Here is a 15,940-nt window from a genome sequence, read left to right as displayed (position 1 = left end):
GCCTTTCGGTGCCTGCGTGTGTTTGTATTACTTACTCTGAAATTCTCAGGTTGCATACGCTGAGACTCTCCCTTACTTAACCAGAGGAGGAAAGTTTATTTCTTTAAGTTCTCAGTTTTCATTGTTCTTTCTTTCCCTTGGATGTCTCCCAGTTTAGGCCTTTACTTCCAGGCATAGGGTTATTACCAGCCTCCAGTGGAGGCTTTTTTTTTTTTTCACCCCAGTCTGCTGATTTATTATACCTTCAAATCTTTCCAAAGCACATTTGATAAAAATAATAATTGCAATCAATCAGGTTCAGGCTATGTTCCAGGAATAGGCTAGTTGTTTTACATACAATATATTTAGCCCTACCAATAATCCTGCAAAGTAGGCATAATATTATCCTGTCTAGCGGTAAGGAAGCAAGACTGAGAGAGGTTAAATAACTTGTCACAAAATGAACAAATGGAGAACCTAGATTGAAACCCAGATCTCTTGACTCCAAATGTTAGACTTTTCCCAGGTTGTCATTCTGCTTTTTCTTGGGGAACAGTGCCAGGAACTTGTTAGATTCTTAGTAGCTGTTTGTCAAATTAATGCATAAATGAACTTGTGGAATCCCCTGTACACTTTTTGCTAGAATGAAAAGCTAAAAGTATTTATAATTGGTATAATAGACTACTTCACTGGTCATAAGCAACTGGAAAAACTGAACAATATACACGATTTATCTGTTTTCAAACACTGGACAACATGGCCTTATGCTCCATGAGAGAAAATAAACACACGAGGTGAACCCCATAATCAATTCAGCTCTCAGCCTGGGGGCATTCTCTGAAATGTGGAACAGGGAAGGGGAATCCAAGCAAAGCTTCACAATTTCACTGAGTTGAGGAAACAGAGATTTTTGAGGGGAAGGCTAAGTGATTTGAATTTCAGGGCTAAGTACCAAACTGGAGGGAGGTAAGCCCAGAAAGAGATCCAGTAAAATGCATAGGGGTCCTTTATTTTTTAATTCGCATTCTTTTTCATTGCAGTATAGTCAGTTTACAATGTTGTGTCAATCTCTGGTGTACAGTATAATGTTTCAGTCATACGTATATATATATTCATTTTCATATTCTTTTTCTTTATACAAGATATGGAATATTGTTCCCTGTGCTATACAATGGAAACTTATTGTTTATCTATTTTATGTATAGTAGTTAGTATCTACGAATCTTTAACTCCTAGTTTATCCCTTTCCACCCATACAGGTCCTTTTGAGTCTGACTAAATACGAACCTGGGCATGTATAGACTGGAACTTTCTGAGGTCAAGCAAAGAACAAGTATCTGGCAAAAAATATATACCAAGGAGGTATAAGCCAGACAATTCCTAGAGCCCTCCAAGGGCTGGGAGCTCTAAATGTCAGAGTGCAGAGACCTTGTTGAGCATCTTGGCCATTCTGCAGAGACCCAAGAAGGTTCACACGATAGTAGCAGAGTAAAGGATAGTCTTATTCTAGACTTACCCTAACAACGTTGAAAAATAAGGCTTGAAAGCGTCAAGCTGATTCACAGGCAAATTAAATGCCTGACAACACAAACTTTCACACTCTTTAAAGGAAGACAATAAAAGCCAAATATTTAATAATGTAAAGCTTATAATGTCCAGGAGCCAATAAAATTTTACTAGGCATGCAAAGTAACAAAAAATAGCACCCAAAACTGTAAGAAAAGTCATTTCATAGAAATAAGGCCAGAAGTTACAGAGATGATGGAATTAGCAGACAAAGACTCTAAAGCCATTGTAAATGTTTTCAAGAATTTAAAGAATAAGAGAAACAAATGCATCAAGAAATAAATGATAAAAGGAGAATAAATGAAAATTCTGGAGATGAAAAATGAAATACAAATGAAACAGCTACTGAATGAGCTTAAACCAGAACAAAAGATTATTAGCAAGCTGGAAACCATCCAAGTGAGAGCACATAGAGAAAAAAAGGCTTAAGAAATAAAATAAACAGAGCCTCAATGACCTTCAGAAGACATAAAATAACTTACTACTCATGTAATCAGGGACTCAGACAGGGTGGTAGGTGGTGGTAGAAAAATTATTAAAAGAAAGAAATGCCAACATTTCCCCAGTAATTCCAACAGCATAACTACACATGAGAGGAAAAACCACCAAGGCACATGATAGCCAAATTGCTGAAAACTGGTTTATAAAGAGAAAATATAAAAAGCAGTCAGAAAAAAAAAACACATACTATACAAATAGGATGACTACTGAATCCTTGTCAGGAACGATGCAAGACAGAAGACAATGGAAAAACTTCTTTAACGTACTAACAGAACAAAAGTTGTCAAGCCAAATTTCTCTATCCAGAAAAAAGTACCCTTCATAAATGAAAAGCAATGAGATTTCCAGTTTCTGGTTTGACTTATAAAGACCTTGAAAGCTGTTACTCCTATTTTGTAAGAAAAGAGCTAACTTGAAAATGAGCAACTTATCTTAGATTTTTTCCCCAGGTGTATTATTTTAATTTAGAAATTTATAACCACTTTATTGGGGTATGGTGGATATACAGAGACCTGCACATGTTTAGTGTGGACAAGTTGATGCGTCTCATCTTAGATTGATGAGAAAATTGAGATCACGGGGTAAGCAGCCACCTTGAAAATTGGAGAGACAGCTGCACACAAAGAATCTGGCTTATTGGGCAAAGCAGCCCAGGAGCAGAGGCCCACTGCTGGAGCCTGTGCTGCTTACCACCATGTCACTTGGGCTGCAGTGTAACAATAGAGGGTTACAGCTGAAAGAATCTCAAGCCCCAGACCTTATTTAAGGAGTCTCTGAGGAAATCCAGAACAAGGGAGACAAAAACAGACATCAGGGGAAAGTCGAGTCTTTGCCATTCACAGCTACAGCAAATAGTAAACGTGGCCTAGCTCCTAGCCAGACAGACATCAAAGATTCACACTAAAGGCCAATTTTTTTCCTTCCCTCTTACTTAATCCATCATGTGTGGCCATCAACAAAAAATTAGAGGAGACATTAAAAGTCAAAAAACACAGTCTGAAGAAAGCAAGCCAATGCCGGACCAGACTCAGATATGGGAGAGATTTTCAAATGCTCAGATTGGGAATTTCAAAATAACTGTGATTAAAATGTTGTGGGCTCTAATAGGGAGAGTAAACAATGTGCAAAGTTGAAAGGCAAAATAAAGACATTTTCAAACAAGCAAAAGATGGCAGCATATGTAACTTGCAGGCCTGCATGATGAAAAATGTTAGAGGAAGTTCTTCAGTCTGCGGGCAGACAACACCCGATGGGAACTGGGACCAACAAGATGAAAGTGCAGTGTTGGAAACGGTAAATAGGTGGGTAAGTATAAAATCGTTTTTTCTCACTTAAAAAGTTCATCTTTAGGAGAACATTGATTCTTTAACATAAAAAAAAAAAATAATGACAAGATCTTACGGTAGCTCACAGAGAAAAAAATGTGACAATGAATATATATATGTTCATATATAACTGAAAAATTGTGCTCTACGCTGGAACTTGACACAACATTGTAAAGTGATTATAAATCAATAAAAAATGTTAAAAATAATGTATTGTGCACAGGGGAACTATATTCAATATCTTGTAGTAACTTACAGTGAAAAAGAATATGAAAACGAGTATGTGTACGTTCGTGTATGACTGAAGCATTGTGCTGTACACCAGAAATTGACACAACATTGTAAACTGACTATACTTCAATAAAAAATATATACCAAAAAATAAGATAAAATCAGTAGAGAAAAATAGTGTGTTGTGAAGTTTATAATATATGCAGAGGTAATACATGAGTATCACAAAGTAAGAGAGGAGGAGAATTGAAAATACAGCAGACCTTTGAACAGCACGAGTCTGAACTGTGCAGGTCCACGGCACAGTGGTAACCTTTTTTTCCGATAGTAAATACTATAGTGCTACATGATCCACAGTTGATTGAATCCATGGATGCAGAAACAGGGATGCAGAGGAAACATGGATACGGAGGGACCATGGATACATGGTTCATTAAGTCATACATTCATTAAATACCAAAGTCACACTGATCCAAATTTAGGACAGTGTTCACCATTTCCTCTCATTTAGGAGGGTTGTCAGTGATGGGGAATAACCATCGGTGAGCTTTGGGTCTCTCCATCAGAGTGCTTGTCAAGAGCAAAGGAATGGAAATAAACATCAAATATGGAATCAGTGATCCATTGTAGAAACAAAGATCGAAGAGGCTACACCTGTGTTTCTTCTTGCATTTGATATGTATGTGTACAATGCTTTCCTTTTCCCCCCTCTTTCCCTTGCTGCTAGTATTTTATGTGGGGAATTTTGGTTGTAGTTGCCTTTCTGTTTAGTTTTAAGGTTATCAAACTTCCAGGTGGGATGGACTCATGGATATGGTAGTCGATGAGGCTTTAGCTCTCCTAGTTTTTGAAACAGATGAGAGGATCTTTGTATCAGACAGAGGTTCATCATGTTAGGCAGCATGATGATTCCACTACTGATGGGAGTTAAATATGACTCAAAGCGTGAGAGTGGATCTGGGTAGCTAAAGGATCGGATTAAGCTGACCTTTTGCCTTTGGCCGTCAGCTGCCTTCCCAGCTTGCCGTGCTGAGGTCTGTACCAAGCGGGCTAGCCTTCTGCAAGCTACACTTTCCAAGCTCTCTTGATGGCTGGCTTCCTGTCTGTTTAACCAGTGGAAGGTATTAGATGGTAAAGTAGGGGTAGAAATGGAGAAAGGAGATAGGTAGGGGGGAGGTCATTGCTCTTCTGTATCTGCTTCTGGTGTTGCCTGGCAGGAATGCGTGACCTTGTGCTGTAGCTGCCATCAGGAGATGGAGCGGAGGAGGCAGATCTGGTGACAACAGAGGCTTTGGGACTCAGCGGGAGTAGGTGGGGGAGTGGTGAGTGTGATCCTAGGCTCTGCTCTTACAGCCTCCTCGCTCTTGTGTCTCCAGCTCCACGGGTGGTAGCATCTTCCAACAATCACTGATCTCTGTTGTTATTTACCGCCCCTGTGGGCTTCCTTTACCTCCAAATGCTTTTGGAATCAGGCACTTGTATTTCTCCCACCCTCTACCGCCTCACCCACTCTTTGAAATCACTACTGTGGTTTTGATTTTCCTGAGGAGACCCTGACTGATCCAGGGGACGTGAGACATTTAAGCAGATTTAAGCTCCTTCTAAAGAGTTTCCCAGGATGTCCACAGCAGGATAGATCAGCCTGAGGGGTAGTTAGCACACCCCTGGCTCTTTGACCACACCTCCCCTACTCCAGCCCCTATTCCTCGGGCTTTTGAGTGTTCAGATAAAATGTGCCTGGCCTTCAAAATGTCGTAGCTGGGATGCATGTATTGGGTACTGAGATGGTTTATGTGACGTTAAACGTCCCTTCTAATCCTCTTACTTTAGAACACAGGTTTCTACCCTGTGGATCATTGTGAGAGGCTATAGATTTTTTTGAAAGAGACCCATGAGCAGAAGAATTTGTGTGCTAAAAAAATTTATAGCACCTCAAAGTATTGTTTTTTTTTGTTTTTTTTTTTTTTTTTGCAGAAGTGTATTATACTCTTAGGATTAGTAAAATGCAAATTATCCACAAATGAATACACAGCTACTTTTATAATTGCCGTTTAAAAAATTAACATAAACTAATATCACTACTTTTCTTACTATGGCAGGAAGTAGATCCACAAATTCTTTTATGTTTAAGAAGGGAGACTTTTACCTGACAGGGTTGGAAACCATGAGATTTGAGCTCTGAGTTTCAAATTCAAGTGCCTCCAATTTGAGGTTCTAAAGCCCGCGGCATCTGGAGGAGAATTTTCTGGGACCGTCTTTGATTAACAAGATTTTACTTATTTAAACTATAGTATTGCTAAGTAACTCAGATTTAATATGCTTAAGTCATTTGGGAATTCCGTAACAAATGGGCTTTTGTTGGCAAGACAATGAATTTTATAAATAAGTGTAGTTTTTGCTTCCTTCTCAGAAGGAAATTTTAATTCTACCCTAAGAACCCTGGGAGAAATCTTTGAGATTAGCAGTGAAACACGACTCTAAGATGAGTTTAAGACACAGTCCTTTTTTCCCCCCACTGTCAATACAAATGCTCCCGTTTTATGTTAGATTAACTAACATGATTATTTCTGTCATAAAAATGCCTAGTGACAACGTATTATGGTTGAAAGAGGGGGCCTTAATGTTTATTGGTGGCTTACAGAGACTATGATGCTGAACCGGGCCACACACACACATACACACACAGACACACTATTTTGTTTCTCAGGGCTACAACAAAGCAATAATTTGGCCAGGGCTGGACAGTTAGTAGCAGAGGCAAGATTTTAAAAGATGTTTGTTTGGTTAACAGCTAGATTTGACACAGAATGTCTGGGTTTGGTCCACCAATAATTATCTGTATGACCTTGATATAACCTGCATCTCCAGTCTCAGTTTCCTCATCTGTAATATGGGAACAGTGATACTGCCTCTACCATGACGTGCTTTGAGACTTCAATGTGATAACACATATAATGTACATAGCTTAGTGCTGACACATAGTATCTGATAACTCTAAATGTTAGCTCTTATTATTTTTTTATCATACTCCATTTTCCTTAAAATGAGTCTTAGTAAAATTGATGTTTCAATCTAATTCTGTCACTAACACCGAAAGTTGTGCAACTTTCAGGAAGTCGCTTTCAAGCTCCGACCTTCAGGTTTTTTCTTCAGTAAAATGTAGATGATAATTTTCTCAGACTCTTCTGCAGGTTGTTATAAAAGGATTAAGGGGGCAAAAAATTATGGACAGAAGTGATATATGTATATTTTAGGACTTCACATTCCTAAGAGTTCATCTGTTTTAAGATTAAGGTGTTGCCTTGTTTAAAGTTTTGATTTATTTACACGTCTCCTTATATAATTTTAAGTGTCTCCAGGAAAGGGTGTGCAAGTTCTGTTTGAAAATCATTGCCGGTTTCGATATTTCCTCTTTTTTTTTTCCCGGAGAAATGCTCAATTTAGCAGTAAAGCAAACTGGACACTTTCTCACCATTTGTTTCTGCAGACAAGGAAAGGGACGGTGACTTGGAGTCTCGAGCTGACGTAGAGGATGTTTCTTGATAACTTCAGCGTGAACTTGTCTCATTTGCCAGGAGAGGCTGATTTATGCTGCTCGATCAGTTCTTTTGGTCAGAATGCACTTGTCAGATGCTGCATTTCATTTAGTGATTTTCCAGGCTCCTCAAATCCTTCATGGAAAGAGGTAGATCATGGGTATAAATATAAAGAGACAAAAATAGCAACTTTCCTTGCGGTTGAGTACAAATGATTTAGCATAGCCAAAATGTACTGAATTGGTGGAACTGATCCCACTATATTATCTCTTAAATGATTAATATAAAGCCAGAGGATGCATTAGCCTTGCAAAAGAATTCTGAAATTACTCTTTAATTTACTCTTTTTTTCTCTGCCCTCGGGATTCAGGTCCTCAACCTTCTTCACCCCAGCCAGCACCACTGTCTCCTAAATACATCCTCTCGGGGGGAGGGAGGGTACAGTTCAGTGGTAGAGCGCGTGCTTAGCTTACACGAGGTGGTGGGTTCCATCCCCAGTACCTCCATTAAAAAACCATCAAATAAATAAATATACCTAATTAGCTTCCCCCTCCAGAAAACAAACAAAAATTGTTTTTTAAAAAAGGAAAAAAGGCATAAAAAATGCATCCTCTCTAATCAATTGTCTAGCCCCTTTGCAATCCAGTGTCCACCTGGTTACCTGAGAGGGACATTTTCCAGACACAGGTCTGAGCGTGCTACTCTTTCAGTTTCTCCGCATTACCTACAAAGACGCATGTGTTGTGCGTGACAGCGCTCACGAGAAATGTTTGTTCTCTCCATCCCTTGGTTGCTGAGCATGGCCCTTCAGGCTTTCCGTCTAGCTCTGGCTGCTCTTACATTCCATTTTCTTCTGCCCTTTTCCGCATCTACAAATTCCCAGCCACCCAGGACGTCTTGATGCTCCCTGAAGAAGATTTAAACTCCCATACTTCCATGTCTTTTTCCATTTTTTTCCCCCTCTCTTCCCTGCCTGGCAAATTTGTCTCCATCTTTCCAGAATCAATTTCCTTGTGCTGTGATTTTGTGAAGACTGACTTGCCTGCCCTCCTCCCCACCTGGCAGGTTCCCTGACCCCTGTGCTCTCAGAGCACCTGTGACACAGGCATCTCTAAAATGGCCCTTGAGGCTTAGCCTGCGGGGTTTGCTCACCTCTCTCTCTCCCTTTAGACAGTGAGTTCCTTGCGGGTAGGGGCAGCCTGTCTTCTTTTATTATTTGAGTCTCATTAGTGCCAAAAATATTTCCTGGCACAGAGTGTCAGTAGCCTGTAATGGCTCAGCGCTTAAACCACCATTCCGACAGACTTGGGTGAGAAGTCCAACGTCATTACTCTCCAGTTGTGTCGTCTTGGGAAGGTTACCTAATTCTTCTTGATCTTAGCTTTCTCATCTGTAAAATTCAGACAATAACAAAATACCTGTCTCACGAGGATGTTGTAAAAATCAAATAAGCTGACGCATGTAAAGCTTTTAGAACCACGTCTGGCACAGTGACTCTGAGCTCACTGTTAGCAATTATTATTTATTGTTTTTATTATCATTGCTACCTCTTACAGCTGTTGGGAAAGTTGCAAAAGACAGCTCCTGCCTCAGAAGTGTTTGGCATAGGAACTGGCATGGCGCATGTGTTCAGAGCAGATTAGATGTTGTTATCATTATGACTTTCATCATTAGAGATGGTTAAAGAGATGAGTTTTATTTTCTTAGAAGTGGCCCATCAGAAACCATTCCTGAAGTTGCACTAGCTCTAAAACTCAGTGTGTGCGAGATTTATCATAATATTTCCCCTAAAAACAGCCAATGTGAAAACGCATGATGCAGTGGCCTCTTAAATATTTTCTCCTTCCCTCTCTTCCTTCCTGCCTCCTTCCCTCTTTCTTTTCTCCTTCTCTCCTCCTTCTTCTGATTTCTCCCCTAATTATCTCATTTCAGTCACGTTTCTCTTGGTGTTTTGGGCTATAATCCCTGAAATTACTTTAAACTCCGCCTCTCGTTTCCCTAGACATGATGTTTCGCTCATTCCCATGACCTCTGTCTCTGAAGGGTGTCTGGGATGGTTCTGCTTCTGTTTCCTTTCCCATTAACGCTTTGTTGAGGTTCACATCACCTGCCACCTGGACCACTTCCTATCACTCTACAGCCCTTCCAGAGCAGGGACCCAGCGTCACCACAGTGCAAGACACACAGTCCGTAAGGGGTCAACACCTGCATTGCTAAGGGGGCACTAGTGATGCCAGCCCGGGCGCCACAGTGAGCATGACATATGGGAGTGGTCGTGTCTTATCTCTAGGAAAGAGTCGCTAGACAGGAATGTGTCTGCCCATTGCTTCCACACGGGAATGCTGGTGTTGCTGGACCTTCTGATATTTTAGGAGAAACTGCTAATGTGTATCTGAAATCTACTGATATGTAAATGATGGCAACTACTTCAGATTTTAAAATCCCCATTGTCTGGGCTAGAGAAATCTGCTGTCAGTTTTGGCCTGTAAGGAGAGAGGTCGTAATGTCTAAGAAGGAGCTCAAGAAGTGTTTACAAGAACAAATGGGTCCAGGACTCGTTCTCCCTCTTGGCCTTCGCTCAGTCTCTCCCTGCCTCCTGGGTGTCCCCTCCTTGTTTAATCCCACCTTCCACGTCCTGTGCATGTTCCTCTATTTCCATGCCTTTCATGCCAGTTGCTCCTACTGATTGGGAACCTACTGTGTTCTAAGCACTGAAGTTGAATTGATAATAAGGAAACCCTCATTATCCCTGAAAGAGTTGATGAAATCACAGGCAAAGCCAGATTATTTTTGGTAGTGGCAAGTACAAACAGTACTGCTCCAACCACTTCGAATAATTGCATTTTCTTCTCTTTGGTGCCATCATCCTTGGAGGATCATTTTAAGCTAAATCGAATGCCCATAATTCACTATAAGCGTTTCACATTGTACTGGTGTCCAGCTAAACTGTGGTTTCCTCAAGGGCAAGGAACTCACATTAGACACGATTTATGTTCAGGGCTCCTACAGATCAGCCGATCCTCAGGTATCAGTGATAACAAACAATCCCCTCCATGTCAGGACAGGTAGTTGGTTAGTTTTTAGATTTTGTCAGGAGGGAAATAATATTAATGCAAAACTCATATAACAATCTTTCAAAGTGGGGGCCAAGGCCTTTGCTTTGGCCACAGATCCACTAATTACAGGGCACAGTTGATTCTCTTGAGTGCTCATAAGCTCTAATATTTTCATTTTCTTTAAAGTGAAGCAAAATATAAAGGACTTTTTGAAGAAACTTGAATGTGTAGGTGTCCCAGATTTTTACAGTTTTCTTCTAGCCTTTGCAATGGTCTCGCTTGCTGCTACTTTGACAATAGTGTCTTTTATCAAATTGTCTTTAAGTAGTTGTTAGATAGCATTCATGTATATTTTCACATCAACAACAAATATCTTGATAAAACTTACATTTTAGTAGTTTACATGGTATTTAGTTAATTTTTATAATGCCTTTCAGAAGTACAGCTAGAATAAAGAGTACTGGAACAAAGATAGCTGACCTTTGATTAGCATATCCCCGAAATGGGGGGAGATGAGTTCCTGGCACGCTAGAGACTCATCCACTAGCGCTGTGCGTCCTCCGTGCCGTGGGGCGACCCCATCCCTTACAGAATGAATGGAGACTGTTGGTTCTATCAGGTCATTTAGGTCAAGGTTTAGTTAAGTCTATTCTACTACTGATTGGATTCAGGAAGCGTTTATTGGGTTCTTGGCAATAATGATAATAATTCCTCACATATTTCTATGTTCAATAGTAGTTCCAGTGCACTCTTTTGTATTACCACACTCTCATCGAATCCCTGTGAGTAAGACTGTTTTTTTGCTTTTGACAGATGAGGAATATAATTTTTGGACATACTGAAATGACTTCCCTAAGAACTCATAGCGTGAAAACAGCAAGGGTGGAGGCTAGAACCCTGTTCCATTCTAACCAAGTCCAGGACTCTTCTTTGCTCCCCTATTGCTACCTTTCCAACCCAGCCTAAATGAACTCCAAAGACCCTTTCAGCTCTAACATGCTCTGACTCTGTGATGCATTAGCGATGTCCTGTGTACATCGTCCATTCTACTGCTAGGAACTAGCTATCCCGTTACAGCTCTGCGACCCCTGGCTTGACATGGAGGGGAGAAAGAGATGAAGTAGAGGGGCCAATTAGTTTCAGATCGGTAGGGTAAATGTTTCATAACATCTCTGAGTTTGCCCCTCTCTCCTTTGACAGATGACTCTTGCCTCTTTTTGACAGATTGATCTTGAATGCTGGATATTTTTCTCTCACCACACTCGCCGCCAGTTTTTTGGGCTATCCCCCGAGGACTGAGATGAGGTGAGAGGTAAGTTGTTTGTATGTATGGCTTGACTGAGCAACTCAACCAGGCTGAATGTTCAGAAAGCCCTTCAGTGCTTGGAGCCTGCTTTCATGTCTTAGAAATCCTGATTTATTTCAGGACAGGGAAAATCCGAGCCAGCTTACAGAGTGGAAATTAAAATCTTAAAACTATGTATGAAAATCGAATATTCCAAAGGGCCTGGTTTAAACATCACCCTGCATCGTTGATCAAATGTAAAAGTTCTTGAAAAGAAGCAGGGGGATTTATGACTAGGTGTAGGACTGGGGAAAGGCTTGGCGAATATTTATGGGTAACTTCAAGGAATTCCACTGACTGCATTTTAGTCTGCTTTTGTACCCTCCAGTTTCTGCTTTGGCGATCTCAAGCCTGCAAATGCTTATGGATTGAAAAAATATTTTGGTTTGGCTGTATTCTGTTAACTTCTGAATTTTGGGGGGTGGGAGAGACACTATATTTATTTATTTGGACACATACATCATACTGGGATAAGTATGTATGCATATGTTTTTATTCCTTTAGATTTACATCTTTGACTTTCTTGAGGGCAGGACCTTTGCTTTAACTATCTCTGTGCCCCCAGACCTCATATAGTTTCTGGAAAATAGGAGGCACCCCATGAATGCTCTGCTGATTTATATTGTTCAATTAACTTATGTTGAGCGCCTCCTTATGCTAGGTCCTGTGCTAGCTGTTGAGGGGGTCTGTAGACAAATGGAGATGGTGGGAATTTTTTAAATGAAACGTAACGTACATTAAATCGGAAAGGAATATAATTACAAAGGCAAAGCATAAAAACAGCTAGTCTTATAAATTACAGTTGACTTAAACAACTTGGGGCACTGACCCTGTGTGCAGTTGACAATCCACATATAACTTGCAGGCGGCCCTCTGTACCTGCAGTTCCTCCATATTTGGGGTTCCTCCATATCTGTGGGTCCGTATCCACTGATTCAACCAACTGTAGATCTTGCCCTGTAGTACCGCAGCATTCACCATTGAAAAAACATCTGTATAAGGGGGTCTGCACAAGTCAAATCCATATTGTTCAAGGGTCAACTGTAATTCCTTTTTCTGCAACCTTCAGTAACAGCCCTGCAAGTCCACAAATGTTGATCATTTCATATTCATATCTCAGGTGTATTAGGGAGATGCAGGGAAGCCAATCAGGGTTTTACTCTCCTTTCAACTCATAAAGAATGAGATAGATGAACAGGTACAGTACTGGCTGTTGAATGCGTTGGTGACAATGGTGTAAACACCATCAACAAATTCCAAAACAGGGTGTTAGGTATTTCCATGTAAATTGTCCTATTTAATCCTCTCAAATGTTTTGCAGGAGTGGCATTATTACATTTATTTTAAAAATTCTATTCCTCCTCCCAGAAGTTCTTTCTTCCCTCTTCAATCTGTTAAACACACCTCATCTTTCAGGAGCCAACTCCAATGACACCCCTTCTGAGATTCCTTTTCCTCTGATTCCAGCCAGATTCATAGGCTCCTTCCTTTCTGCTTCCATAAGACTTTGTGTATTCCTTGAGCGTGGCCCTTAAGCAGCTCCGTTGCATATCGAGTCCTTTCTGCATGTTGGACTATAAGCGCCTCAAAGCAGCCTCCCCAGAGTTTTCCCCATTGCATGAATAGCTCTTCCACCCCGCCGGTTGCTCAGCCTGGAACTCCAGGAGCTCTTCTTGCCACCTTCTCTACCTTTTCCCTCCACATCAATAAGTCACCCAGTCATTCACATTTTACCCCTCAACAAACTCCTCTCCAAACTCGTCTGCCCTGCACTGCCGTCACTTCAGTTCTCATCAGCCTCGCCTCTCTTCAGACTATGGCAACAGCCTCCTAACAGGTCTCATTGCTTCCACTTTCGCAGGCTGTGTTGTTCCGCTGCTCAGAGCTGTCCAGTAAATTCCCATCACAGTTAAACTAAGCCCACAGACCTTCCTGTCGCATAGGGACCCCGTGTGACCTGGCTCCCCCCGCCTCTCCAGCCCCATCTTGTACCCTTGCTTGCTGCTCTCTGAACGGTTTGGCCTCTTCTCTGCCAAGTGCTTTTCTACCCCATGCTCTTCCCTCTGCCTGGAATGCTCTTTCTGTCACTCTCTTCACCAAGCCAGCTCTTGCTCAATCTTCAGATCTTAGCTTAAATGTTGCTTTTACAGAGTAGGCTGTACTGAACCTCTGGGGGTCCTCTTCAGAGAATTCTGTTCTCTTTCTTTATAGTATCGACCAGACCTTGTATGCATGCATGCGTGTATGCATTTGCTGCATGTCGGTCTCATCCCCTGGAATAGAAGATTTGTTAGGGCAGAGATGTTTCCATTTGTCATTTTATCCCTATTATATTTAAGTACTTAGTTATTGCCAGAGAGAGCAGTGGGCATTTCCTAAATATTTATAAAACTTAAATAAATGAATGCATAAAAAACTAAATTCTTCATATGTGACTATCACACTGGTACCATTGAATGGACCTCTTATTTTTGTTTGGAGTATTTCTCCCTGGTAAGGGTAATCAAAAATATAGATATATATTTAAAATATCCATTGGTTGTCAATTTCCTTTAATTCTCACCTTCCCTTCACCGAACAGCACTGGGAAAGTGCCAGCTGCCCCATTTATGAGAAGCAGCCATGTGAAAATGTCCCCGTCCTGCCCATGCACCTAGAAGTGATCCATCCTTGCACTCCCCTGCCCCCCGCACCTCACACAAAGATGGGTCTCTTCACTCTGGTGAGGGCTGTTCAGCCGGCAGTCTTAGCCCCACGTCATAATGAGGAAACTGAGGCAAGCAGAAAGTGAAGTGACTTGGCTGAGGCCCAGTAGGGCTGCCTGTCAAAGAAGATGGATGAAACCACCAAGCAAGGTGGGGAGGAATTCAAACCACATGCCAGGTCCAGGCTGGCGGTGAGGTCCAATGCAGGTAACCACGCTTAACCTCCTGTACTTGATCTGAAGTGCCCTGGTGTTCAGAGAAGGCAGCCCAGGGCAGCCAGCTCGGTGCCAAAGGAGAAATTCTCACTCAGAATATTTCCCAAACAATATTTTTATGTAAAGAAACCTCGCCAAATGAAAACACACACATCGCGGGGTCTTATATGTTTCCCTCCCTATAAATGTGTGTGTGTGTGTGTGTGTGTGTGTGTGTGTGTGTGTACATGTATATATATATATATATTTTTTTTTTCTTTTGTGTTCCTGACATTATAGTTTTTATTCTGAGGAGATTTTAAAATAATTTCCCTGTAACTCATTCATCTTCCTGTCCTGAGGTAGAGTGAATTTTCACGTTTTTTCAGCCAGTCGTCATGTAGCAGAAACAGTCAGAGATGCTGCTGTGTCTTTAGGCGCTGGAGGAGAGAGCAGAGGTGGGACAGGTGGGCTGTGCCAACAAAAATTGCTAGGAAACAGGAAACTGGAGAGACATTTCCCCAGGCTGCCCGGTGCTGGAGCCTGGCCCTGCTCTCCTGGGAAACCTCTCCTGTGAACCTCTCTGGCTTCCTACCCCATTCCTTTCTGGGCTTGAGATGTTGCTCACATCTTGGACCATCCTTGCTCCCTGTCACGGCCCCCGTCCCCACACTGAACACTGACCCTTGTGTGTAAGACAGGGCTGTCACCAAGCTCAGTCCTGCTTCCTGTCCAATGCTGCTGTGCTGGTTAGGCTTATGGCAAAAAATAGCATCAAATTTACAAGGATGTGCCCTCCTCATTCCTTACAGTTTGCTCACTTTTGCAAATAACCCAGGAGAGAGCTCCGTCTGAACACAAAACAAAACAAAAACAAAAACAAACCCCACATCCTTTGTTGGTCCTAAAGAATCTGGAATAATTTATTTCAGCCTGTTTTCTGTTCATTTTGTTGTTCCAAGCATGAGCGCCTGCAATCCACCTGTAACTCAAGTTCCAGATCACCTTCCTGAAGTTGCTCTCTGAGAATATCTTCCGTGATTTCCCTCTGGACCTTTGCCGAATGCTATTTCCTTTGCCTTGAATGGCCTTCCCGAGGGATTTACTGTCAATTACCAAATCCCCTAGTTTTCTAATTCTAATTCCACCTCCTCCCCTGTGAAGTCTGCTCTGAGGACAAGAGGGGTGAGAGGCCATGCTCTAGCCCTGGGGTTTCTCGGTTTGAATCCTAAGTAATTCACTTGCTAAACTGTGCAACATTGAACTATTTGCTTAATCTATGCCTTAAATGCCATACCTGTAAAATGAGAATAATATTGGTGTCTATTTCATGAGACTGTTGAAAAGATTTACTGAGTTAAAACATGTGACGTGGCTAGAATACTTAAGTACTCAATAGCATCCCCTTTACACAATCAAGCTGGCTTGCACTTCCATAATAACTGGTAGAGCTTTCATTTACTCCTTCAATAAATCGAGATTATTAATGTCCCAGGCACTCT

General features: G+C 41.4%; 1 long non-coding RNA gene across 5 annotated transcripts in view; it reads left to right on the top strand.

The window, feature by feature from the left end:
- LOC106730861 overlaps positions 1–15,940 on the top strand; it is a 207,035-nt gene that overhangs the window by 60,191 nt on the left and 130,904 nt on the right. For all 5 annotated transcript variants that reach the window (XR_004325048.1, XR_004325046.1, XR_004325047.1 and 2 more), the window contains exon 2: positions 11,419–11,506. This is a non-coding gene — a long non-coding RNA (uncharacterized LOC106730861). The remainder of the gene's footprint in view (positions 1–11,418; positions 11,507–15,940) is intronic.

Source organism: Camelus ferus, chromosome 13, assembly GCF_009834535.1.
Source record: "Camelus ferus isolate YT-003-E chromosome 13, BCGSAC_Cfer_1.0, whole genome shotgun sequence".
NCBI lineage: Eukaryota > Metazoa > Chordata > Mammalia > Artiodactyla > Camelidae > Camelus > Camelus ferus.
The sequence above is the reverse complement of the archived record's forward strand: the minus strand, read 5'-3'. Positions and strand labels throughout refer to the sequence as shown.